Here is a 25745-nt window from a genome sequence, read left to right as displayed (position 1 = left end):
GGAGAATCCCAAACATCAGAAAGATAATCGCTGTCCCCAACTGTACATAATGAAATCATGATCTTGGATTGGATGAATTTAGCAATGCCTTTAAGGAATTTTTAAATTATGATAAGAATAATTTTATTAGAAATGTTGATTTTCATTGTCCTTCTTGTACCCGTCCCGCTTGACCCCAGCAATTACCCCCATAAAATTCCCAAAATAAAAATGAAAGACATGTTGATGAAACTTCACTCCCTCCCTCCCCTGATGATCATTGCATAGAAATTCCAAATCTTCCCATTTATGTTTCCCATTCCGATACCCAATCCCTTTAATAAATAAACATATATTTATACTATAAACATCTTGTATATTGTTCTTACATAATTCATTTCTTTTTTCGAAACCCAATTAATAGTTTGCGGACTGTCATGCAGTCCAGGCTGTCTGTTTATGCAATAGGGTGTCTGCGGACATCGCACCATGTAGAACATTTGTTAGTTCAGTACATAAAACCAAATAATCAAAAAATATATATACAAGCAAGAAAGAGCCCCTATTTGTGATTAAAAACAATTAAAACAATTTCATTCCCCCACCCCATGCCCAGAATTTTTCAGTTGTCTGCAGATTATTACACTGTCTGCGGACTATGCAGGCTGCAAAGGGTCTGCATTTTTTTTTTAAGTTCTTGCATGACACACTTTTATTTAGTCCATGGACAGCCTGCCCATTTGCAGACATCCAGGTGCATGTGCCCATCGTCGGCCACCTTAGGGGTATCCACGGACAGCTGACTTCTGCAGCGTGACGGCCTATGCGCGAACTATGTCTGTCACCACAGACAGTTTAAAGCAGAATTATCGGCCAATATAGGATGTTTCAATTTGAAGGTTTACGTTTCCAGAGTTCCTAGATCTATTCTTAGTTGATCTGGCAACTTTTCACATTTTCCAAGGTGTATTGTTGTCACGGTAGTCTGCGGACAGTTGCTCGGTCCACAGACAGTTCCTCTGAAGGGACCAACCCATTACTTTTAGTCATTCTTAATCTGGCACTCATGGTGAGAGCATCTTGAGGACCTGCTTTGGCAAATCAACTGCACCCAGCATCAATGCCTTCAGTCATGGCCATTCCTCCTCCCCAGCCACCACCACCACCACCACCACAACAACCATCCTGAGAGCCTGGACGGGGGAACAGGTGCAGAAACACAGAAGAGGATGAAGAGGAAGAGCAAGATGAGGTAGAGGAAAAGCCTACCTCCAGCACCCAGAATAAGTTATGAGTGTTGAAGTTTTTCACCACTGTTGGGGGTGTACCGAAGGCTCTGGCATCCAAGGTGAGATGCACTGAGTGTAGGGTCATACCCAGTTGTGGAAAACCTGGGCTATACTCCAAATGCATCACCTCCATTCACCTCCACACCAGATCCAACCACTGGCTGCTCTGAGAAAGTCTGTTCCTTTCTCAGGAAGAAACAGGTTGATTGCTTCTACCTCAATTTCCTTGAGCGCTTGTGCCACCACACAGGCTACGCATTTGGGGCAGTTGATTCCGGCAGCTGCCTCGCAGGCCATACAGAGCAATGTTGATGCTTAGCTTTCGAGGGCCACAGTACTATGTTTGTACTGCGACAAACCGATCTGCAGTGGGGAGCAATTTCAAAATGCTTTTAAGGCCGCGGTCAATGAGCATGAGAAACACTGTGACCTAAATTAAATGTAAGACCCGCCCAACATCTTCCCCTGTGTACCTGCCCCTCGAACTCTGTGGTTGGGGCCTGTTTCCTGCCTTAATTCCCTTCCTGCCCCACCTTGCGTTGCCTTTCCGGTAAAAAACAGAAAAAGTAAAACAAAACAAAAATCACAGAATACAAAAATAAGCTTTCCTTGAGGAGCCACCTTCCACTGTTAAAAAATAGAACTTAAATAAAAAATGCAGACCCTTTGCAGCCTGCATAGTCCGCAGACAGTGTAATAATCTGCAGACAACTGAAAAATTCTGGGCGTGGGGTGGGGGAATGAAATTGTTTTAATTGTTTTTAATCACAAATAGGGGGTCTTTCTTGCTTGTATATATATTTTTTGATTATTTGGTTTTATGTACTGAACTAACAAATGTTCTACTGAACTTAATTATTTTTTCAAAATTTCAAAATGAGTGCTTTTAATTTATTTTTCTGTTTTTCCTTTTTGTTTACTGCAACTACTAAAGAATACTTGAATCCATATTCTATGTGTTCAGAGAAACTGCTTCAAAGTGTTCAAGAAAAATATGATTGCTCACATCAGTCAGATGCACTCCATCTCTTTGAAAAATGTTGACCATATTGAATTTGAAGTTTTCATTATGAAAAAATGTCATACCAACATACTGCAAAAAAGCATATACAACTTAGTTTACATTGGCCTTGCTTTCACAATTTGTGAATAAAATGTTTTTTTTTGGTTCAATTAATAACGTTTTAATACATCTCATCATAGCTAAAAGTCACACATTACATTACTCATTTAATTCATGCTTCGATTACTGCTATTACAAATTTCATTCCATGACCTAGAAAAATAGATTATACATCCCTCATGATTCCCAGACGTGAACATGTCCCAAAGCTCATTGGTGCTTACTACCATCTGTGGTCACTTTCCGCCAAAGGGCATTGCACCACAATCGAAAATAAGATGGCAAACAGATTCTATGACTGTTTCGCCACAAAACCGACAGAGTCTAAGGTACCTTTCAACTTTATGCCAGTGGCCAGTGGACTGAAGTGTTTTGACAGCATTACATTTAATGTGTAAGTAAAGCCCTACAATGTGGTTTCTGGTGAAATTCTGAAGATAATTTGGAATCAGCTGTCTTTCCAGTATAGATGGAAAAAAGGACTCTGCAGTTGATTTCGAGGCCAATATCATCTGGTCTTGGATATGAGCATCAAACAACATCCTCATAGCTCATTTATATTGGCCAAGATTCATTTTGAGAGGATCCATTCTGAGTTTCCGAAACCATAGTTCAGACAAATCTTTAAGGGCACCCAGTGAGGACGATTTCATGTAATCAAGTTTTGTGTGGAGCACGTCATACAGCAGACTCATGAGAGTATTACTCACAGCATGGGCGAGTTTCCAATAGAAGATTAAACTCAACACCATAATACATTTGCTTAGAGTCATTAGTCCAAATTCCAGGTGGAGCATTTCAGATGGCACATATAGTGGTAGTAACTATATAGTGGTAATAACCATATAGTGGTAATAGCCATTTGAGGGTCATCGACTCAAATCTAGAAATAGCAATCTTCATTTAATACAATTTGACCACAGATCCTACTGAATATCCTCTTCCCTTATAAGCAAGCGCACAGATGACACCTGAAATATGAGCACTGCAGACTTTAAGCTTACTGAAATGCGGGGAACCTTCTAGTTTTGCATCAAACACAATTCCCAAATAGGTATATTCATTCACAACTTCAATAATGACTCCTTTAATATTCCAAGTAACATATGCCGGTTTTTTGTGTGGTGGCTTAAACACCATCATTTTTGTGGGGTTTATTTTTAAGGAGTTAGCTTCAGAGAAGGAAAGGAGGTTATCTAGTGCAAATTGTAAACCACCAGGAGTAAGGTTGAGGATAACAATATCATTGGCATAGCCGAACCACTGTACATCTTGATTACCCAAGCAAGGTGGAATATATATGGAATTAGTCAGGGCTTGCCACATGCCCGATAAATACAAATTGAATAACAGGACAGCCAATGTACAGCCGTGTTTAAGACCAAATTTTGTGTTGATCCAACAAGATGTACCACCATTACTCTCAAGCCGCTCATTAACATGTGTCTCCATGTGCAACTTCATAATCATTTTCAATAAGCCTGAGGTGATCCCCAACTAGGCAACTTTCCCCATAATCTTCAATGGTCAACTGTGTCAAATGCGGCATTGTAGTTAAGAAATGCTGCGTATATAGGATGTCTCTGAATCTGCCAAGCCTGTTGAATTATGGTAGTAAGGGCTAATGCATTGACTGAAGTGGAGCATCCCTTGCGGAACCCTGTTTGGTGCCATGTTATCATGGCAGGCATCTCAGCCCAACTTGTCAGTTCCTCAAGCAAGATCTTGGCAAATATTATTATAGGCAGGTAAATTGTAGGGCTGGCTTCCTCCACCTGCCGGCACATGCTTTTGTTGATTTTTCCAGGTACCTCTTTTCTTCTTGCCCATGCACCCACTAGTGGAGATAAAGGAAGGTTTAACCTGGGGGCAGATCTTGCAGCTTGAGATAACAACTGGCATACTTCTTCACCAACATGCATCTGGGTGCTATTTATATTCATAATGGTGAAGGATGTTTGTATTGCACAGCTAGAGATAGATTTTCTTTTATGTGTCGCTACATTATTGGGCACCAAGTCACCATGATTTGAGCAGGAGGCTTCCCCATTAGACACCACTGAGTTTTGTGGTGGCACTTTTTCAAGATCATAACAGCGCTGTTCAGTACTAGTGGGAACCAAGCTAGTAGTTGCAGGCTGTTTGTGCATGGAACTATTATTATGTGGACCTTTACGTCGGAAGACAGAGAACCCCCCACCTAGTCCATTGCCTGCAGTAGTGTTGATCAATAGAGTGGGAATTCATGTTTGGTTGTCATGAATTTTATTCCCATATTTTCTAGCTTGACAAATGACTCTGGGAGCTGTGATGACCACTGGTATTTCCTGGGGTAGTAACAAGTGTCCCAGAGGTTGATGTAAAGACCTGAGCTGTGCAACATTAGCCCCTATTTCTGTTAGCTTGGTTGCATGTACCAGGTGTCATGTTTCCAGAGACATTACAGCTTTTGATAGAGTAGCATATTTAAGGTCTTTTGTGTGGGTCAATATTTCTTCAGTATGGGAGAGTATGGTCGTAAGAAGATTCTACAGTGCATCAAACATAGCTGCAGAATTGAGACTACTTGTACTAGGTGTATCACGTGAGTGGTTAAGTAGTCATGCAGAAAAAATGTGTTGCATTACAGATTTGTTAAAAAGGGCTGGACATGGGTCTTTCGTGTTGTTCGATAAGTTCAAGTCATGCAGGATTGTAGTTGGGTGTATATCCACAAGAATCATCACTCTATTGTTAGAGGCAGTATCTGCCAGCGGAAAACACGGTTTTGCACCAGTGTCCTGTGTCACTATAAAGGGAGTGTCAGGGTGGGTTTGTGGTTACAAGCCCATGCTGCTTACCTCATCATTGTTACAACCTTCCTTGGCCAATAAATTGGTAGTGGCTCCCATTATAGCCATATCATGATTTTTGATGGTCGGCGAAAGTGGGTCAGTAGCCCCCAGCAGGGCCATAGATACATTTTCAATTAGCTTTGTTCTCAAGCAGGGCACAGCGCTAACCAGTTTTGCCATCCACTGCGTGCTGGAGTCTATGGCAGTTCTCGTGGGTGGCTCAAAAGGGAGGGTAGCAACAGGATTTTCCCAACATACAAGCCGTTGGGCAAGTATATCGCTCAAGTATTTGGGGGGGAATACTTCCGCCGTGGAGAAAAACGGGAAAGTCTTACTTGGACAAGATTTGGGCGAACACATAGAGGAAACAGCTTTTCTGGTTTGCTCAGCTGCTAAGAAGAGCGGGTTGGTAAGTTGTGGCTGCTGGTTAGGCAAGCAGGGATTTATTACTTTGGCATTACCTTGTTTCTCCAGTATTGTATTTGTTATTAGAGACCCTGGCCCAGTCCCAGAGTCTGCATTCACTGAGTTGACAAGACTACGTGTCCCCATCATGCACAACACAGTCGTTCGCCATCGGCATGCTTTGCAGCCCAGACTGCGAGCGGGCCAGAGGCTTTACGCTTCATTCTGGTTTCGCTCCCTCAAAAGTATATAACTTAGGGTGAAGAACAGTCTTACCGTAAGTGTTTGGTAGGGTACCAATGTCGGATGGAAAGGCTCCTCTGACAACAGGCTGCAAGCTGAAGGCATGAAAGCATGAAACACAAAACACTCAGCTAACTTTGCTTGGGGTGAGACTTTTGTGTGTTTCGCAAAGCAGGCAGCTAGGAAGTCGCTATCCAATTGATGTAAATAATAAAAAGACTCCACAGCAAAGGATCAAGGAAAGTGTCCACACAAAACACTCAGCTCACTCTGCGCCCTCCGTGTGGAGTGTGGCTTTTGTGTGTTTCGCAAAGCAGGCAGCTAGGAAGCTGTTCCTCCAATGGATGAAAACAATAGAAAGACTACAAAGCAAAACATCCAGCAAAGTGTCCACACAAAACACTCAGCTCACTCTGTGCACTCCTTATGGAGTGAGGCTTTTGCATGTTTTGCAAAGCATGCAGCTAGGAAGCCACTCCTCCAATAGATGGAAACAATAGAAAGACTCCACAGCAAAACATCCAGCAAAGTGTCTACACAAAACACTAGGCTGACTCCTCTCTCACTCCACTCATGCATCCACATTTGTCTCTGAGTTTTACTGAATTTTTTTTTTTTTTCGAATGTGGAAACAGTTCCATCAACTTTACAAATGTATCCGTCATGGTAATCTGTAATGAAATTCAAGTACCATAGCCCAAACTGTAGCCTTCACAGTGAACTACATTGATGTCCGGGGACTTCAAGTTAACTATATTCTCACAGAAATGAAGGAATTCCAGCCACTTCATTCCCCGAACTCCATACCATGAGACTTGAAAATTAATCTAATCCAAGATTTTCAGAAAATTTCCACTTCTAAGAATATACCTTTTAGCCAATGGACCCAAGAATTTACCACGATGCACACACTCTGCTTCCTCAAAGCCATAGCCATAGCCATCTTTACTGCACACAACAAAGATAACTCTTGCTACCCAGTCTTCCTGTACACCACACCCAGGAAACCTGATTGGATGATACCATGATGTCCACAAATCACAAGGTCTAACCCTAGATCACACATTGATTGACATTGGCAGCACAGTCTTTAAAGAAGGGGTATGAGTTACATAGCACTTTCATGTCTATGTACACTCAATGGTCTATTCCTTGTTAACTTGTATGCAAACAAAGTCAACACTGACAATCCTTGCATCCTAGAACACAACATGCTACGTGCACTGTACACCACCATCTAGATATGTACCCTGTACCTTAAAAAATAAATCCTTTAAAAGGAAAACTAAAACAAACAGAACCTTTAGCGGCTCTCACAAAAATAGTGCTAAAGAAAGGAAGAACAACTGCTGCTCCATCAAATAATACAAACACAAAACTGTCTAGTCCAAAATCAACTGCATGTCCATCAGAAGACAAAGAGACCATTGTCTCCTCTCAAATAATAACTGCAGGCCCATCAAAGAAGGCAGAGGCAGAACTCTCTGGTCCATTTAAATTCAGCAACACAACAAACAAAGAGTTAGATTACGCCAACAGGTATCTAACTACTTCTATAATACCCTTCATTGCAATACACTTCAAAGATACAATCACAGTTTTTTAACTGCAAAACATTTTGCAAACTCCAATATAGTTAGGCCACGCCAATAGGTATCTAAGTACTTTAAGCATTCCCTTAATTACAACATACTTCAATGCAACATACTATCACACTTACACTCAGATAATTATAATAGTTTATTTTTTATTTTTTATTATCCTATATGGATTTTTTTTCCCCAATGACCCAATGATTATTTTATGTAGATACAACAACAGTGTATCACTCACTAATGTTGTACCAAACATAGTACATATAATGTACTTTTTATCAGGGTAAAAAAAAGTAAATACATATGTAAACGTGTATGCAAATAAAGCATTTAAGCTATCCTGCTTAACAAACTATACTTATTTTTTCACAGAAAAAGGCCTCAATTGTACTACAATCATAAATACCATATACATTTCAATTATATAACTCTACCATATGCCTACAGTGCCTTTACTTACCATACACGTATTACTATACCATGTATTGCCAGTGGCCAGATTTGTGGGGCATGCCGAAAATCTGGCCACTGGCCGCAACCACCACAATAGAATTAAACCATATAACAAGTATGTACAATAAATCTTCACATAACAAGACTCTCCCTGAACCCACTGCAATCCAAATGATTTCCGCCAACACTAAAAGTCACTACAGACTTGGCAGCACCTGCACACCATTTTTTCAACTATAAAAACAGGTTCATGTCAACTTTATTCCACTCCTCCACCCATTACAGAACCCTCGTCGGTCACCAAATAACCCAATATGTATTTTCCATACTTTTTTCTCACTGCTCTAATTGTGGTCAGCGGCGATGTCTGCAGACTCAGCAGCACCTGCACACCTTTTTTCAACTATAAAAACAGCTCCATGCCACTTTTATTCCACTCCCCCACCCTTTCCAGACCCTCTTTCGCCCACCAACTAACACCAAATGTGTTTTCCACACTGTTTCCTCACCATGCTATCTGCAGGCATTGGTGGCTGTCTGTGGATCCAACATGGTGACCATTTCCAAAAATATGATACAGCTTGTGTTTTTCACCATTTTGCAGTGCCTGTGTTTTATTTATTTTTCAAAAATATTTTTTTAGGTAAAGTGATGTTGGGGGTGAAAAATCATTAGCCATGCTCAGTGACACAGTAGGTATTTGGGAGTCTTAACTCTTTTGGCTGTGTGTTTTCAGACTTTATTACATTTGAGACTGTGGAGAAATAAAGAAGAAAATAGTTTTGAAAAAAGCAATACAAAAAGGAGCCCCCTACTGTAGTTTTATCGTATGTATTCTCACCCATGCTATTATATCTTTGTGCCTATTGTGCATATTATAGCCATCTCTGTGGCTGCATCAAAAGCTTGTAATGCCCTACCCTATGTTTTCCTCGAAAGGGAGGATAATTTTTCTTTTTTTCATGCGTGAAAAACCTATCCTTTCTAATCTTTCTGCTACTTAGTCTGTTCCCTTCTGGCTCTCCTTACTGGTCAGAGCCAAGTGCCCTCGGGTGAAGGCTGCGCTCTACAAATTTCTATAACATAACATAACATAGCAGAGCACAACATGTGCAATTGTACCCATTACATGTATTCTCACCTAGTTTAGTGTCATGTATACTCTGTTTTCTTATCATCATCTGTCGTATATAACTACATGAGCAGTCATTTACTGCATTGATCTTTTAACTTCCATTGTTTTACTAATGTCTCTTTTGTTATTCAAATTCAATACTCAGACCTTTTACAATATGAGAGTTTGTTAAAAACAAGTTTATTGGGGGGTGGTTGTCGGTGTGGGTTTTCTTTTTCTTTTACTGTGAATATATAATACATCTTCTTCCTTAGTCCAATTTTCTGGACTTGATTTGTCTTAAATGTTCAATGTCCCTTTTTATTGATTGTACTTCTTTTTGAACATTAATATTTGTTTTACTTATTTTAATGAATCCAGGATTAGTTTCATGGGTAATTCTTGTGGTGCTTCTTGTTTAATTCTTTGTGATACTTGAATGACTTCTTAACATGTTTGAAAATATTTGAAATATTTTTTAACTATTGAAGATATAATACACTTTAAGAATATTTGTGTTGGTTGCATAGACATTTTAAAGTAGATAGATAGATTATATCTGTCTGGTGACTGATATTTATTCCTTAAAATATTATGACAAGTCTCATTTTAAATAAATATAAATAATGGATTTACATAATCCTGAACGTGATGTATTTTCTTCTGGTTCCTTTTCTTGGCCATCTTCTTTTTTAATGTCTTCTTCTGTAGGACAATTCTCCTCCAGCCATTCCATGTAGTTTTCCATTGTAGTGTGATAGAAATAAATAATGCTTGTCACCTCAGATATTGTTCAACTGTTGACCTATCATAGAATGTACTTTTTTGAGTAAAGTTTATATGTGGCAGTACAATTGTAGATTATATTGAATCATTATATTAAGAGTATATATATATATATATATATATATATATATATATATATATATATATATATATATATATATATATATATATATATTTGTTTTTTCTCAAAAACTGACAGACCGTCAGTCAATGAGGAGCACTCTCCATCCAGTTTATTTTCACTCACGCCAGGACTCCAGGGCCAGATTACAGAAACTTTGTGCCAATGCAAGGGCAAAGTTTCACGGTATTAGCACTAGGGCAAAGTTTGCCCTATTTTTATAAAACACTGGCACAAACTAGAAAACTACTGCACCATGACAAGGGCAGTTTGGCATATTAAAAGCACCAGGGGAAAATTTGCCCCACTGCAAAAAAGATGCATTTCTACTGCATTTTTGCACCTGGGCAAAGTTTGCCCTATTGCTAATACAGAATGGTATTAGCACTAGGGCAAACTTTGCGCTGATGAGAAAATACATCAAAAATGTATCTCTTTTGCACTAGGGCAATTTTTGCCCTGGTGCTTTTAATATGTCAAACTGCGCTTGTCATGGTGCAATAGTTTTCTATGGTGTCCCAGTGTATTTAAAAATAGGGCAAATTTTGCCTTGTTGCTAATACCGTGCAACTTTGCACTTGCACCGGTGCAAAGTTTCTGTAATCTGGCCCCAGTCGTTTAGCATTTCTCCTTTATTTTATTGTTCGTGCAACACATCACGACCAAAAAATGTGCAGCTGCAATTAGTAACGGGAATCCAAAGAAAGTTAACACATTTCACGGCAACCTTGCCGCTAACTCACAACAAGTCATCTCTGACACCATCCCGATTAAAATTCAAAATACATGGTAACGAAAAGAGGACTGGTGTATCTTAGGCAGTCAGGGTCATCTTTGATTGGGCACTTCTTCCAAGCCTGCTGATCAATTCACACACAGTGTTATCCAAAGTTTAATATTCTGAACAGTTTGTGGCAGTTAAGGATGTTTTAATATGTCTGCTGTCAATTCATATCTACGGGAAACAATGCTCCCAATATATCTGGGAATTTCACCAAATTTGGAAATGTTTTTTTTCTCATTTGTTATAAAGTGCTTAGCTCTGACAAGACGTTTTCAACCTTTCATCCCTACTGCTCATTACGGTACCTAATTTAATCCAGCGTTCTATCCTGCTATTTCCATTACGGCATATTCGTTGTGTTGCAAAGAATGCAAGATATATAAACATATTAAACATTGTTAAACAGACGTTATGGTAAAGTTGCACTAGCAAAACCCTATGAAATTCAATGGAAAAACGTTGTTACAGGGACGTTATGGTTAAAGGTAAAATCAAAAAAACACAGACATTCACCAGTTATGGGAAGCTAAGCAACCACAACTCGCACCACCAGTGTGCACTGCAAGGACTAACACCCATGATATCAAAGATGCCATCACAAATATCATTGATGACTACCACTATGCACATACACACCACTGGCACCAGCTCTCCTACCCAACCTCTGCACCACAAAGCAGCTATACAGTGTAAAATGCAACCGTTACCATAATATACAAACATTACACTGTCTCCAGCACCCCTACGCCCTTTCATTAACATACTATGGTCATACCCACTTCCACTCAGAAAGTATTGTGTCGCTGCCAACCTAATAAAATGTTCACAACATTGCCCCTACTCCAAGCAATCTGCACACAGCACACCATCCAAGAACATATGAGCTGCACTTCAACCATACCCTCTTCCACACTGATAGTACGCAAACACTGCACCCAGTGCCCACACCGCGTGACTTTTCACTGCACCATATCCAACCACACATAAAACAACTTTGCATGTTCCAACAGTGACCTCACCTGAAAAAACCTGCAAATCCAAACATATGCGCATGGCAGCTCACCTCTGCTTCTCTATTGCATCTAAAATGTGCTCCACAACCATTCTGTACAAGTCACCACCCTGTAACTGATGCAAAAATGCATTACTGCCGTGGTTGTGCTCAACCCCTAGGCTCTTGAGTGCATGGCCTACGGCCTTCAGCCATGCACCCAATAGTCTAGGCCTTGAACACACCCACTGCAACGTAATGCCACCATGCATGTCACCAAGTCACCAACTATGACAATCCACAGATGGACCACTGCCACCAGCTCTCCTACCCAACCTGTGCACCGCCATGAAGCTATGCAGCAATAAATTGCAACAGTTACCATAAAGTAGAAAGAAAACACTGTCTCCTGCACCCCATGCACTTTCATTCAAATACTGTGGGCATACCCACTTCCATTCACAATGTACTGTGTCACTGGCAACCTACCCACATACTGTTCACAACATTGGCCCTACGCCAACCAATCTGCACACACCACACTATGCAAGCACCACCATCCACTGGATGCAGAGTCAGACATGCATTGCTGCACTGGCTCTGATGAAGCCCTAGGCTCTTGAATGCATGCACTAGAGTCTACGGCATTTGGCCATGCACCCAGTAGTATAATCCTTCAACAGACCCACCACTACTTCAAGCACCCATACATGCCACCATGTGCTCAACTACCGCAATCCATCCGCAGAGCACAGCCAACCGTGCTCCCACCCACCCTATGTCATGTGCAATTCACTCCCCTTCTGAAAGTCACCTGCCACCCCTCACCATGGAAAGAGGTCACTGCAAACAGGTTGTGTCACAAGCTATCGGACCGTTAGGACAGCTGCCTCCAATCACCACACAAAGTAGTCCCCTGTCTACGTACCCGCGAACTGGCGTAATACGCACGAATACTGCAGGCACTCCTCTGTCTTCATCCACCTATTTACATATGTCACATGAACCACTTCTCACTCCCCCACCATTTCCCTACCTTCTTTCCACCAACACATGGCATACGGTATATTTTCCAGACCCTTCCGCGGCGCACTGTGCTCCGATATACCATGGCAGCGTTAGCCAAAAAATGTTGACGCAAAGCATGCTTTCCTCCAGCCAACCACCGGCCACGTCCAAAGTTCTCCGACAGCACACCTTTCCGCAAGCCAATGACACTCTGTCAGCGGAGCGAACAGGGAAATGGGTACACGGAGCACTCCCAGATATCACTAATTTTTAGAGATGTACATTTCAGTTGTTTGCAACAAAAGTACTGATCGGATTTCCACCAAACAAACAAAAGCATGCTTTCTGCCCCAAGCTCCCAAACCTGCCGCAAATTTGGTGCAAATCCATCCAGCCGTTCGCCCATTCAGTCTATTGAAAAAAAAAACATTTTGGGACCCCCTCTATAACTTTGCCCCACCTGCACGAAACCTCACCCAACTTGGCAATAAAATTCAGAGCCCGACATATACTTGTTTTGTAAAGTTTGGTGAGGATTCCTCCAGGGGGAGCAAAGTTATAAGCCACTAAAAAAGTGGTCTTCTTATATGTTTAACAACTTAACCGCTACAGCATGCCGTGTGATACAATCTGACGAAGCCCAGTTCAGATGAAACGCATTATTGTGTGTTGGTACTTTGAATTTGTCCACCTATTAACCAATAAAGGACTTTTCCTATGGTGAAAGCGGCTAAGGCGTGATTCTTGGACCAATAATGGAGGAGTGCCGCTGTGAACTGCACAGTTGCACTTTGTTTGTTTTATATATGGCCCACTCTGAATTTTTTTGCAAAAGTTTGGAGAAGTTTGGTCCAGGGGGGGCAAAGTTATAGGGGGGTCCCAAAACTTTTGTTTTTTCCCATAGACATAATTGGAAAAAACTGCCCAAACCGCTGGACGGATTTACACCAAATTCGCGGCATGAGCGGGGGCTTGGTCCCGAAAGCATGATTTTGCAAATTTGGTGTAAATCCGTACAGTAGTTTTTTTTTAAAAATGACCAAAATGTAAGGCAAAAAAAATAGTGATATCTCCGTTCGCTTCGCGGACGGACTTCCCTGTTCGCTCCGTGGACAGTGCCCTGATTGGCCGAGCGGCTTGCGCGTTGTCCGCGGACATCCGACGTGTTCGCTGATTGGACGGCGTGGGGCGTGGAGCGCGTCAGATTTTTAGTGGCGCCCGATATCTTGCATTCGCGGAAGAACGTGGACAGTGAGGTGAAACGTGGTTTAAAAATTGTATTTACTGGAGTGTGTTGGTGTGTAAGAGTGTTTGGGGAGGGTGGGGGCGTATGAGATAGGTGCAATGTTGTATTTTTTTTATGTGCTAGACGCTTTTGTTGTGTTCAATTTGTCTGCGGACAACACAGCTGTTCTGAAATGTTCGTAAATAAGCAGAATGGATTTGGTGTCAAGTTAAAAGTGTTCTAAGAAGACTCGTGGTGTCCTGGAATGCTCGCAGGAGGTGTCCTGAAGACGTTGTCTGTATTGTTCGCTGTCAAGCTCAAAGTGTTCTAAGAACACTCGCGGTGTCCTGAAATGTTCGTACATACATCCTCTGGCAAGTTGAATGTGTTCTAGGAACTTCCTTTTGCCCGCAGACATTAAAATGGTTGCAATGCTTGAATCTATGGGTGTGATATGCTGCGGTGGTTGCGGCCAGGGTATAGAATGTTGGGTGCATGGCCATTTGGCAATGCACCCAAGACTCTATGCCCTGGCCACAACCACCGCAGCATATCACACTCATATGCCATGCACCCAAGAGTCTATGCTCTGGCCACAAGCACCGCAGCATATCACACTCATAGTGGCTTATAACTTTGGGTCAAAAACAAATTTATTAGGAACATTGTTATGAGGCAGTATGGGTGTGATATGCTGCGATGGTTGTATTTATCATGTTATACTTACTATTTGGTTTAGTAACGGGAGTCCATGTTTTTCTTGTTCATTTCTATGATAAAAGAAAATACCATGTTAGTATCAGTATTTTATAAAGACTTATTACAGTGTACGATCAACATTTTCTTCTTTTTTTTGACCCTCATATTTAGTAGATGACAAACCAGAGTACTGTGCAATTTGCTCAGTTTCTGTGTTTGTTGCTAAAATCATTGGGTCTGCGGGAGAAAAAAAATCCATGTTGGATTAAAAAAAAAAATTTTGTGTTATGCTACAGTTTATTTGTTTGTTTGTTTTCAGTGTTTACTTGTTGTTTCTGGCTAATGCTTTATGCATTGGATTGTTCCAGTTTTTGGGAGCAGTAAGATATTAGGTATTTGTTTGGATATTGTAAAATTTTGGAGCAGTTAGATACCAGTAGGCGTATTCTAACTGTTTATTTTTTATATAATTTCGTGGTATTGATTTATCTGTTTGGGTATTTCTAAATTTTGGGACAGTTAGATACCAATTGGCGTATTCAAACTGTTTTTTTCTCTATTTGAGTGGTATTAATGTATCTGATTAGTTGTTGTAGCATCTTTGGGCAGTTAGATAGCTTTTGGAATATTGTGACAGTTTATATTTTTTTACTACAAGTGTACTTAAGGTTTAAGTACAGTTAGTTATCAAATTTTGGTTTTAAGAACATTAAATAAACGTTTGTAAGATTTGCTGGTAATCTCTGCTTTAGAGTAATGGTACTATTATTACATTCAAACCATCCACATTTCTTTTTTATATATCCAGTGTAGTGCCCTGAATTGGTTGTGGCTCCTGCGTGGTAGATTATACCTATTGTTGTGAAGGTTTTCCTACCAAGTGATATTTGACCGTGTGTGAATCCAGTCAGCTTGCAGTTGTTTTAGATACCATCTGCATTGTAACGTAGAAGCATTAGTATTACATATTTACTATGTGTTTGTATTACTAATGTAGAGCGATTATCTGAATTGCAGGTCGAACATAATCTACCATGGTTTGCATTTTGTACAAGTTGCTGAAATGGAACGGATTCACAATTAGGTATTGATATATACACAAAGCCTTCATTGGGGATTTGTTCTTGTGTCACATTGTTGCAGAGAGTGCATGTATGTTTCCACATGTATGAAATCTGGAAGATTTCATTCATAGGTATGTTTTTGTTTTCCAGTACTAATAGTAAGTCCATTTGAAATTCTTGTGGATCTTCCTGTGAGTTTATATTGAATTTCACCATTCCAGCACAGTAGTCCAATTGTTGTCTTATTCCATAAACACTATACGTGTTGTCAGGATTGTTTGCTGCGTTTCTGTGAAGTACTAACATTTGCAAACACAATGGGTCTGTACTGTGCAAGTAAATGTTCTCAACAATTGGTGGTAATTGAAATAGAATATTCATTGCTACATTTGCGTAGCAACTGACACCAAATATATTTGAGGGTTTAAATGGACCAGGTAGTTCTGTATCTGACAGCTTTTTTTGGAGAGTGTCTTCCTTCTTTGAAGAAGTACCTGGTTTACTTTCCCTAATTGATTCTTTTTTGCTTGTGGCACTTGATGAAGTATTACTTTCTTTTACTCTCTGTGGAGGATTTGCAGTGACATCCTGTTGCTTTTCTGTTTGATTTATTTTTCTTTTATAATGTTTTACTTTTTGTGGAACAGAATATGTGTTTAGATGGGGAGTGTGTCGTGAACAAAGTCTATTGTATTCTAAAATGCAAGGAATATCAGTGTTTATTTTACTTGCATCAAAGTTGATTAGAAATAGACTGTCAAGTGTACGTAAGCATGATAGTGCTATGTAGCTCCTGCCTTCTTTAAAGACTGTGTTACCAATGTCTATCATTGCTTTGTCTAGGGTAAGACCTTGTGATTTATGAATGGTTACTGCGTATGCAATAGTTAGAGAAAATTGTTCTCTGCGTACATACATGTCTTTGAAGAGAAGGAATCGCGCTGTTGAGCGTCCTATTCTTTTTACTTCTGAAAGTTTGTCAAAGAGAATATTGACAAACTGAATTTTGTTGTCACTTGGGTATGTTTGAAAGCCAACAACTGTACCCAGTGCTCCATTAACTAGTCATTGGTCCACGTCAAGGTTACGTTTCAGCATTACTCTGCAATTTAAGGATAATTTTAATATCTTTTCCAAGCCTGCTGTGTTTGAGATTGATTTTTCTAAACTATTTAGTCTTGTTGTGTCTTGGTCACACATGGGTAGTGTCATTCCATGTACATCTAGTTTGTCTGTGGCGCTAATTTCCATTATTGGTTGCATTTCTTTACTTAACATTATTTCATTGAATTTGAAATAGCTTGCAAGAGTTGGCATTCAGGCCATACAATTGACATTTTTGTGGGCTAATCGTTCCATAACATCTGTAGCACATGCATTATCACCATAAAGTGCATTAATGTGTTGGGTTTTCAATATTGCTTCTGCTTCTTTAGAAAGTATACCAACTCTGATACTTTTTAAGATGTTGGCATAAGTGAGATCTGCAGATTGGCGCATGTTTTCTGTTAATTCTTTGTATTGGAAATGTTGCCAAAGGTTGACATTTCTTATGCTGCCAACAGTTTTACGGCAGAGTTTGTGTCCTAATGTTTTAAAAATAGGCTCACCTTTTACTGGTGTTAATTGAAGAAGATCTCCGAAAACAATAATGTGTTTTCCTGCAAAGAGCTCTTCATTCTTTGTTTTGGGTACTTCTTGTAATCTGAGGTGAATCAAAGCCACCATTAGGTTGGACACCATGCTCACTTCATCTATTAGTAGCATTTTCATTTGTTTCAATACGCTGCGAAGTTCCATTGCAGAAAGTTTGTAATAATCTAATTTGTTTTGGTGTTCTACTGGCAGGAGTAGTAATCGGTGTAAAGTGACACCGCCTATGTTGTAGGCAGCTAAACCTGTGGGGGCAGTGTCAACAGCTGACAGTTTGTTGTTTGTCAATTGTCGAAGGAACTTACTGATGATTTTGATTAGGAATGTTTTTCCAGAACAAGCTTCACCACTGACATACAATAGTATAGGTTTGTAATTTTGACAGGTGCATTCTTTGTTTTCATTTTGTACACCATGTGCAATTTCTTTTGTTACTTCTAGAAAAATGCTACATTGCTCATTGTTTAGCTTAGATTGTAGTATAGATAAGTCTTCTTTATCTTCATACTGACACATGGTGTATTCTACTTCTATCATAGCTAATTCTGCCTCATTTGTTATTAGTGGGTCTCCCAGTGGTTCTTGGCTTCCTGTGACAGAAGGTTGACTACTGTCAGGAGTGTCCTTATCTAGTTGGGCCTGGAGTTCTTCTTCGTGTTGCTGTTCATTGTGCAACATTGTTTTGTACTGTGCAAAGTTTACATCAGTTATACTGCTTTCATTTGCTTTGAAAGTGTCTTCATATGAGTCATAGTTATCTAGTATTTCTTCTTCTTTTCTCATGGTTTAAAGAGTTGTAGCAGGGACATGTAATAGACTTCTTTATGTTGAGGAGTCTTTAATGACAATTTGATATGATTAATTAAATTTGGTTTGGAGAGTTTTACTAAGCTGCCTTCACAGTGTGTCACTTTGTATTTACGGTTTTGTTCATCAGGTTTTATATTATTTTTGTATGTGTAGCTTTGGGCTATGTGGTATAGACACATGGTTTCCAAAGTGGTACTCCTGTTTGAGTAGTATGTGTCCAATAAATTGTTTTTTAAAATGTCTTGGCTGCTGGGATCATGTTTGGCTATTGTTTCTATATCTTCGTATGATTTTAGAACTCGTTTTCTAGATATAGCTGGACCAAGACTTAGCCATACTATATTTGCAGATTTACCATACAATGCAGTACCAGTTAATTGATCAGCTGCTTCATAGGATCCACATTCTCTATGGGGCAGCATTTTTATGCACAAGCTGTATAATTTCTGAGACACTGTTTTATCTGATGACAGCTCATTCCAGAGGTCTTGGAGCTCTGTCTTTTCTGATTTGGTTAAGTATGCTGTGACATATCGTGCAACTGCAATAGAATTGTCTGCAATGTACTGCACATCTATGTTTGCATTCCATAAGTGGGCAATGATTGCATTGTAATCATTGATATATTTTTCTTCTTCTTTTCTTTTTATGCAATATGTATTTTTGGGTGACTTACCTTTAGCACTATGTCTAACTGAAGACATGAGGTTGTTCACTTGACCTGTATTTATAACTGGTCTAGGGAAACCAAATCGGCATTTGGTGTAGTATTTCCCTTTGTTTTTGTATTTGCGACGACAATATTTGCCACATTTGTGTCTTTGGAATTGTAAAATGTTTGCATGAAGATCACTATTTGTGGATTCTGATGGAATTTCACAAGTGACATATTTTTCAATAAACTGTAAAACAGTGGCATCACTGTCTTGACCAAATTTAGGAGCATCTTCAATCCATAAAAGCATGTGGACATGTGGTGCTCCTCTGGCTTGGTATTCTTTTCTCCAAAAGAAGTGTTGCACTTCTCCAAGGGGAGGAACGGTTTATTACAAATAAAATGTAGCATAGCAATGAAGCGATGGTGAAAATATCTTGAAACATTAACAGGATCCTGAGAACATAGCTCTCCAGGTGTTAGTTTATCTATGTTTGTTTTGTTTTCGTTTTATATGCGTAGGAAAGCATGTAAATCTTCCCATGCATATTCTGCACAACTTAATGTAACAAACCAAGAGGGTGGGCCAATGTTTCTGATCATACAACGTACATCTCCATGACGTTGAAACCAGTACTCTTTAGTACCATGCATATTTGCTAATAGATTTGTAAGATTTGCTTGTAAAACCTCATCTTTTTGTTGAACTTTTTGTAATAATTGTGTAGCTGTCATATTTTGAAAGTGTGATTCTGATTTTAATATGTGTGCAACTCCGTAACATAAAGTTGCTAGTTCACTTTCAAAGAGTAGGTGGCATATGTATTCCACATTTTGTCGAAATCTGGGATCTTCAGAATACATTCATAATGAGCGATATTCTGATGCTGATATTTGAATAGGTCTATCATCGTATCTTCCTCCTTTGCCAGTCGGAAAGAGTAGAGGAAAAGCATGTGCTTCTATACTTTTTTCCCATATGCTGATTGGGGATCCTTTTGTTTGACGCATTTCGTACGTTTCCAGTGCATCTTCTATGGTGTCATTAGAGTGCAATGGATGAATTGTATAATGGTCTAAAGTGTTTGATATTGTAGCAGGATCTAGGAGCTGAAATTGCCAACTTCTTGTGTCTCCTGATTTATTTCAGTTGTATCTTTCAAGTTTTCTTCAATATTAATTTCTTTGTATTCATTATTCTCTTTAAGATATTGCAGGGCTTCTGTAACCTTATGTAAATCTACCAGTTGTTGCCAAATTATTTAGTCTTTTGTAGGTACTCCATTTACCAAGATAATTAAAGATTGTTGCATTGGATGTTGCACTCCTAGAGTGTGCACATTTTCATTTAGAACTAATGGTAAATACACTACTTTTCCACAAATACCTTTCACTAATTCAGAGGGAGGTAATTTTACAGTTTTTGCTTGAAGGCGTATTATTGCTTGAAATGGGTGCACTGTTTGAATTATGATGCTCTCATATAAATTAAGTTGTTGAAGATGTTTTGGTAGTGGTTATAATTCCAAGTAATTTGTGATAGCACGTGAAGGAGTTTGGTTGTTGTCAAGTTTTGTAGTGCAGTAACTGCAAAGTATTATGGGGTCAGTTATTTCGTATTTGTTTTCTACTATAAGGTAGAGAGCTAATTCAAACCATTTAGATTCTTCATTGTCTTCTATTTTGTATGATAGGTCTACAGTTTTTGTGTTACTTTTATAAAAAGTTCTGCAGCAACATACACACACATGGTTTGGTACTTCAGCGGATGTACTTTTAAATTTTAGTATTTCTTTTTTGTATACGTGTAGTAGAAGGTTGCAATTGTTGCTAGTCTGTTTTAAAGCTATTGCATTTTGTAACTGGCTTTCACTTCCAAAATATTTTCTCTGGATATGCTCTATTTCTTTGAGTAGTTCTTTGGCTGTACCATGTAGAAGATTGTTATTTAAATTGGCTAGTGCTAAAGCAGGACTTTTAACATAGTAGAGTTTATGGACCAGATTTCTTATAGTTGAATGATGTGTTGATGTCATTTTGATATGATCGAAGATGCTTTTGCAAATAGGTCCTGAAATGCAGGCTAATGAATGTCCTTGTAGTCCTGTGTATTTGCACAATGGACAGGTATCCATATTTTGTAGTAGTTTCATTTTGAATTTGTCTTTGCCTTTCACATACTGATTGAGGAACTGGCGTAAAGATTTAAAAGATTTTTTGGCAATGTTACAGATTGACGTGCACGGCCATTTGTACACCGGATGTTTTGGTTCAGTGGAATGGAGAGGTGATACTGAGGTTTCTGGGGATATTTTTGCAAGCAGCATTTCTTGTTCCATTATGCTATTATTACGTTTATCATACCCTTGTCCACTGCTATGTATGGCAATTGTGTTTGTTTGCTTTTGTTTTTATGCATCTTCATTAAAATATGGTTCTGTGCTCGTGGTGTGACTCCATTCACTTCCACAGATATTTAAGAATTTATTTTTGTTGAGATTCCGTTTATTGAGAAGTCTTTTTTGTAGTTTAGAAGTTAGTTTTGTTAGTGATTTCATTCTATTTAAAATAAATAACTTCCTTTTGAGAATGGTTGCACTGTCTATGAGAGCTTCTAAGATTATTTTTCTACAGTAGGTTTTAAGGGTTGTGCACGATTTCGCTGCTTTTTTAATAAGATTCTGGGGTCTGTTGAAAAAAAAAGAAAGTATGGGTTGGGTTGTTGTGCAATGTATGTGTGCTGTGTGCATGAGTGTCTGAGTATGATGGTAAGGATGTATGTGGATGTTTTTGATTGTGCAATGGCCAGCTACAACAAGTTGGGAAGGTTATTCTTGTATTTGTGTGTTACTATACTGGGGTTCAGATGACAATACAAAGTAAGCTAGTGGTGAGGGGAAGCACTAATACTAAATCTAATGGTATAGAATTAAAACAGTTCTTTGTTCTGCAATACTAACATTCTAGGGGCTGATTCAAGGAATTTGTGTGCTGAAAAACGTGGATTTGTGCGCCATTCTGCCCAAAAATCCCTGTTTAACAAATGGGGATTTGCGGGCAGAATGGCACACAAATCCATGTTTTTCGTCGCACATATTCCATGAATCAGCCCCACAGTGTTTTTGAGTAACAGTTAGAACATTATGGTAGTATTGTACTTACTTTTTTGTATGGAAAGAGTAGGTTTCTTCTAAGTTGTTCGTACTTCAGATGCTGCTGCTTTTTAGGAGAGTGGTCTTCACTGCAATTGTAAAAGAAAGAAGTTAGTCATTTTGTGTGTTTATAGCACTGTTGTTAATTTGCATGAATACAAACTACAGTTATGCATATTTTCTGCACAGTACATGTACAGCTCTTGTATAAATGCATATAAACACGGTAACTGCCACTTAACCTGTATAACCTACAAAGTGAACTTACTGTCATTTTTCCCATCTGCTATAATCAACTGTCACTTGCAAACCTGTCTGCTTTCCATTTTTTTTATACACACACACTTATCTAAGACAGTGTAATTTCATATTAAAAGATGGGGGAAATAACAGTCTAATTGTAGAAAAACATTTTTAAAATTATACGCAGCCAGGATAAATTCATGCATCTTTATACACTCACACAGATAGACACTCTCATTAGAAAGGCTCCAGCTGAAACAACACCACTACCTCTACATCACATCCTTCTGCTTTATTACTCACACCTTTACAAATGCATACATTCCATGTTTTTCCATACAGTTTCTGCCATTTACCCTATAAAAATAGCAAAATAAGAATATGATTATTTCTTCTACCTCCTAACATCCAATAACACAGCCGTAAGAAGCCAAGTGAGTTTCATACGCTTAGTATTATACTAATTTGCAAAGCATGTTCAACTAACAGATTCTAAGTAAAATATAGGCAAAGGAAACTGCATGTACACACTATGTTCAGTTATCAAAAAACACTACTACTACAAAAACATAAAAATCAATGTGTAAAATCTGAGCGTGACCATTCACAAACATATCTCCAACCATCAACACCCTGACTTTATCCACCTCTGCCATCTTCACTACACACAGCCTCTTTCAACACGAATCCATAACCTCAACACCTGATTGGCTAATCCCTACAGACCCCTTTCCATGCTGGATTTGCTAGAAAACCCCAGATGTGGCACGCCATGTGCGTCATAACATTGCGGACAGGTGTACGGGTTAAGTGTTCTACGGACATATTCATTCTGGTTGCGGACATTGGGAAAAGGGGGATGTTCTTAGGACACTTTAATTTAAATAATTATGGACATGCAAATGGATATCATGTCCTGCGGACACTCCCATTTTATTTACAAACAGTACGAACAGGTATAGTGGCCTTAGGACACCTCCATTTTGGTTAATTGCAGACATCCCGGACACTGGGTGTGTTCTAAGAACAGTTCCATCTTGATTTTGGACAGTACGGACACGTATAGTGTCCTAGGACACCTCCATTTTGGTTAATTGTGGACATCCCGGACACCACTTGTGTTTTAAGAACAGTTTAATCTTGATTGCAGACAGTACGTACAGGTATAGTGCTCTTAGGACACCTCGATTTTGGTTAATTGCAGACATCCCGGACATCGAGTTTGTTGTAAGAACAGTTCCATTTTGATTGCGGACAGTACGGACAGGTACAGTGTTCTTAGGAGACCTCCATTTTGGTTAATTGCGGACATCCCGGACATCAAGTATGTTCTAAGAACAGTTCCATTTTGATTGCAGGCAGCACCTACACGTACAGTGTTCTTAGGACACCTCCATTTTGGTTAATTGCGGACATCACGGACATCGAGTGTGTTCTAGGAACAGTTCCATTTTGATTGCGGGCAGTACGGAAAGGTATAGTGTTCTTAGGACCACTGTGCCCGCTAATCTGTGCGCATGTGCGCTTGCCCAGCTTCCTTTTGGGTACCGCTCAGAAGATTTTTAGCTGTGCACACAGACAATTCTCACCTATTCAAAAAGATTTAATAAGGCACAAACCACAGCAATTACCTGACATTTTCTTTCCCCTAAAATAAGCAACTAGTCTTGATATTCTGCTAATTTGCATTAAATTACTATGCACCTAAAATCCCTAACTGCAAAATACAACACAAGAGGTTAACAACTAATATGAAAAACTGGCTCCATGAACAGAGGAATCTAACCAAGATATGCCTGCACACATTAACCAAAGATTTTCCCTCTGCACCCATGACTCCTAAACCTGACTCTACCACACTTTTACCTTATGACTCTAACTTCTGCCCCAGAGTACATTAAAATACTACCGGACAACCTTGACTCCTCCTCTTTTGGATCTGCAAAGGGTTAGTAGATGTGTACCTACATCTACTTGTTTTATGTTTGTTGTAACATGAATAACGTTTGCACACCAGAAATTCTGTTACTCATTGTGCCTTACCAAAAGCGTCACCCACACTATATAAATCAAACTAACAGCTCAAATATTGGATAATGGGCCTCATTACAAGCCTACCGGTCCGGAAACAACGGTGGCGGTAAACCTGCCGCCACTGTTGTCTCAGGACCGGCAGACTACGAGTTCTACAGGCGGGTGGTGTCACTCCCGCCAGGTCTGACCTGGCGGGAGTAATGCCACCCGCCTGCAGACAGAAAAGGAGTCCTATAGGACTATAGGACTCCATGGGAATGGAGATAAACGGAATTACGGCTCCAGGGGTGTAATGCCTCGGTGATTCCGGCAATCACAGAATCGGTAATTCATTCCGGGTCCGGGGCATCCTGCTGGTTTTTCCGGCACAGCTACCGCCGGACTCATAATGATGCCCACTGACTGTTAGTAAGCAGGCTACCTGGATGTGTAACCTTATACCATACTTCCTCTTCCTTTTATATATGTCACGCAAGTGCTTTGAAGTGGCCCTCTTGTAAGTTAACGCATTATAAAACTCAAATATTAATTTGACTCTAAAGATTTTGAAAAGACAAAGGTGATGCTCATCGTCTCCTACTTTAGCATTACTAACATTACCCTATAGGTAGAGAGCAACATTGCAATATAATTTACTTAGCCTACAAGAGATAATGGGTATGGACTATGCCTGGGCTTACTCGTCCATAGTATTAGGCCACCGTATATTCAGACAGGAGAATGATTTTCACACAATCTGCATTGTTTCCAAGTGTTCAGAGTTCCTTTGGGCATAGACCTTCACACATTATATGGTAACTCGCCTCTATACAAAACAGTTTCACTGAGCACTTCTGTAATCCTACGCAATGATATAAGGGTGGAGTATGTTACAAACAATCCTGTACGAACTGCAAAAGAATTGTGTACATGCAGAGTCATGACATTCTTAAAATGCGCTTCATATGATGAGGCATTTAAATATGCCTTGCTTGCCAAGCATTGTGGGTCTGAAATATCTCAGTGAGCGTTTACTGCTACACTCCCACACATTTTACAAGGCTATATCAACTGCTATTGGAGGCAAGCACAGCGGCCGGGGAAGGGTATAGGTGGAAGCATCACTCCTTGCGGGTTATGAACAAAGCAGCACATTTAAAAACCAAGGCACACATATCAGCAGTACACTGAAGGAAATGTGTTGCATGTTTGCTAAAGGATAGACAATTCTAGTACCCATCTAGACAAAAGCACCTTCTTTTTCTTTCTATGCTCAACTGCTGACGGCTTCCATGTGTTCAGTCTCTATGATCTCCCAGCATCTTACTTAACCGATCGCATAGCATTACACAAGAGGGATCCATAGTTACAGAAGAAGGCACTTAATCAGTTGTATCTCTGATTTGATGCAATTTAATTATATGTGGGATTTTCTTCAACGGGGCTCCATAATAAACCTCAGTAAGGCTCTTGTTTAATTTTATCTAGGCTGTGGTGCGGAAGAGT

This window comes from Ambystoma mexicanum, chromosome 9 (genome assembly GCF_040938575.1).
Source record: "Ambystoma mexicanum isolate Mex_15411 chromosome 9, UKY_AmexF1_1, whole genome shotgun sequence".
Taxonomy (NCBI): domain Eukaryota; kingdom Metazoa; phylum Chordata; class Amphibia; order Caudata; family Ambystomatidae; genus Ambystoma; species Ambystoma mexicanum.
Note: the sequence above shows the minus strand (reverse complement) of the source record.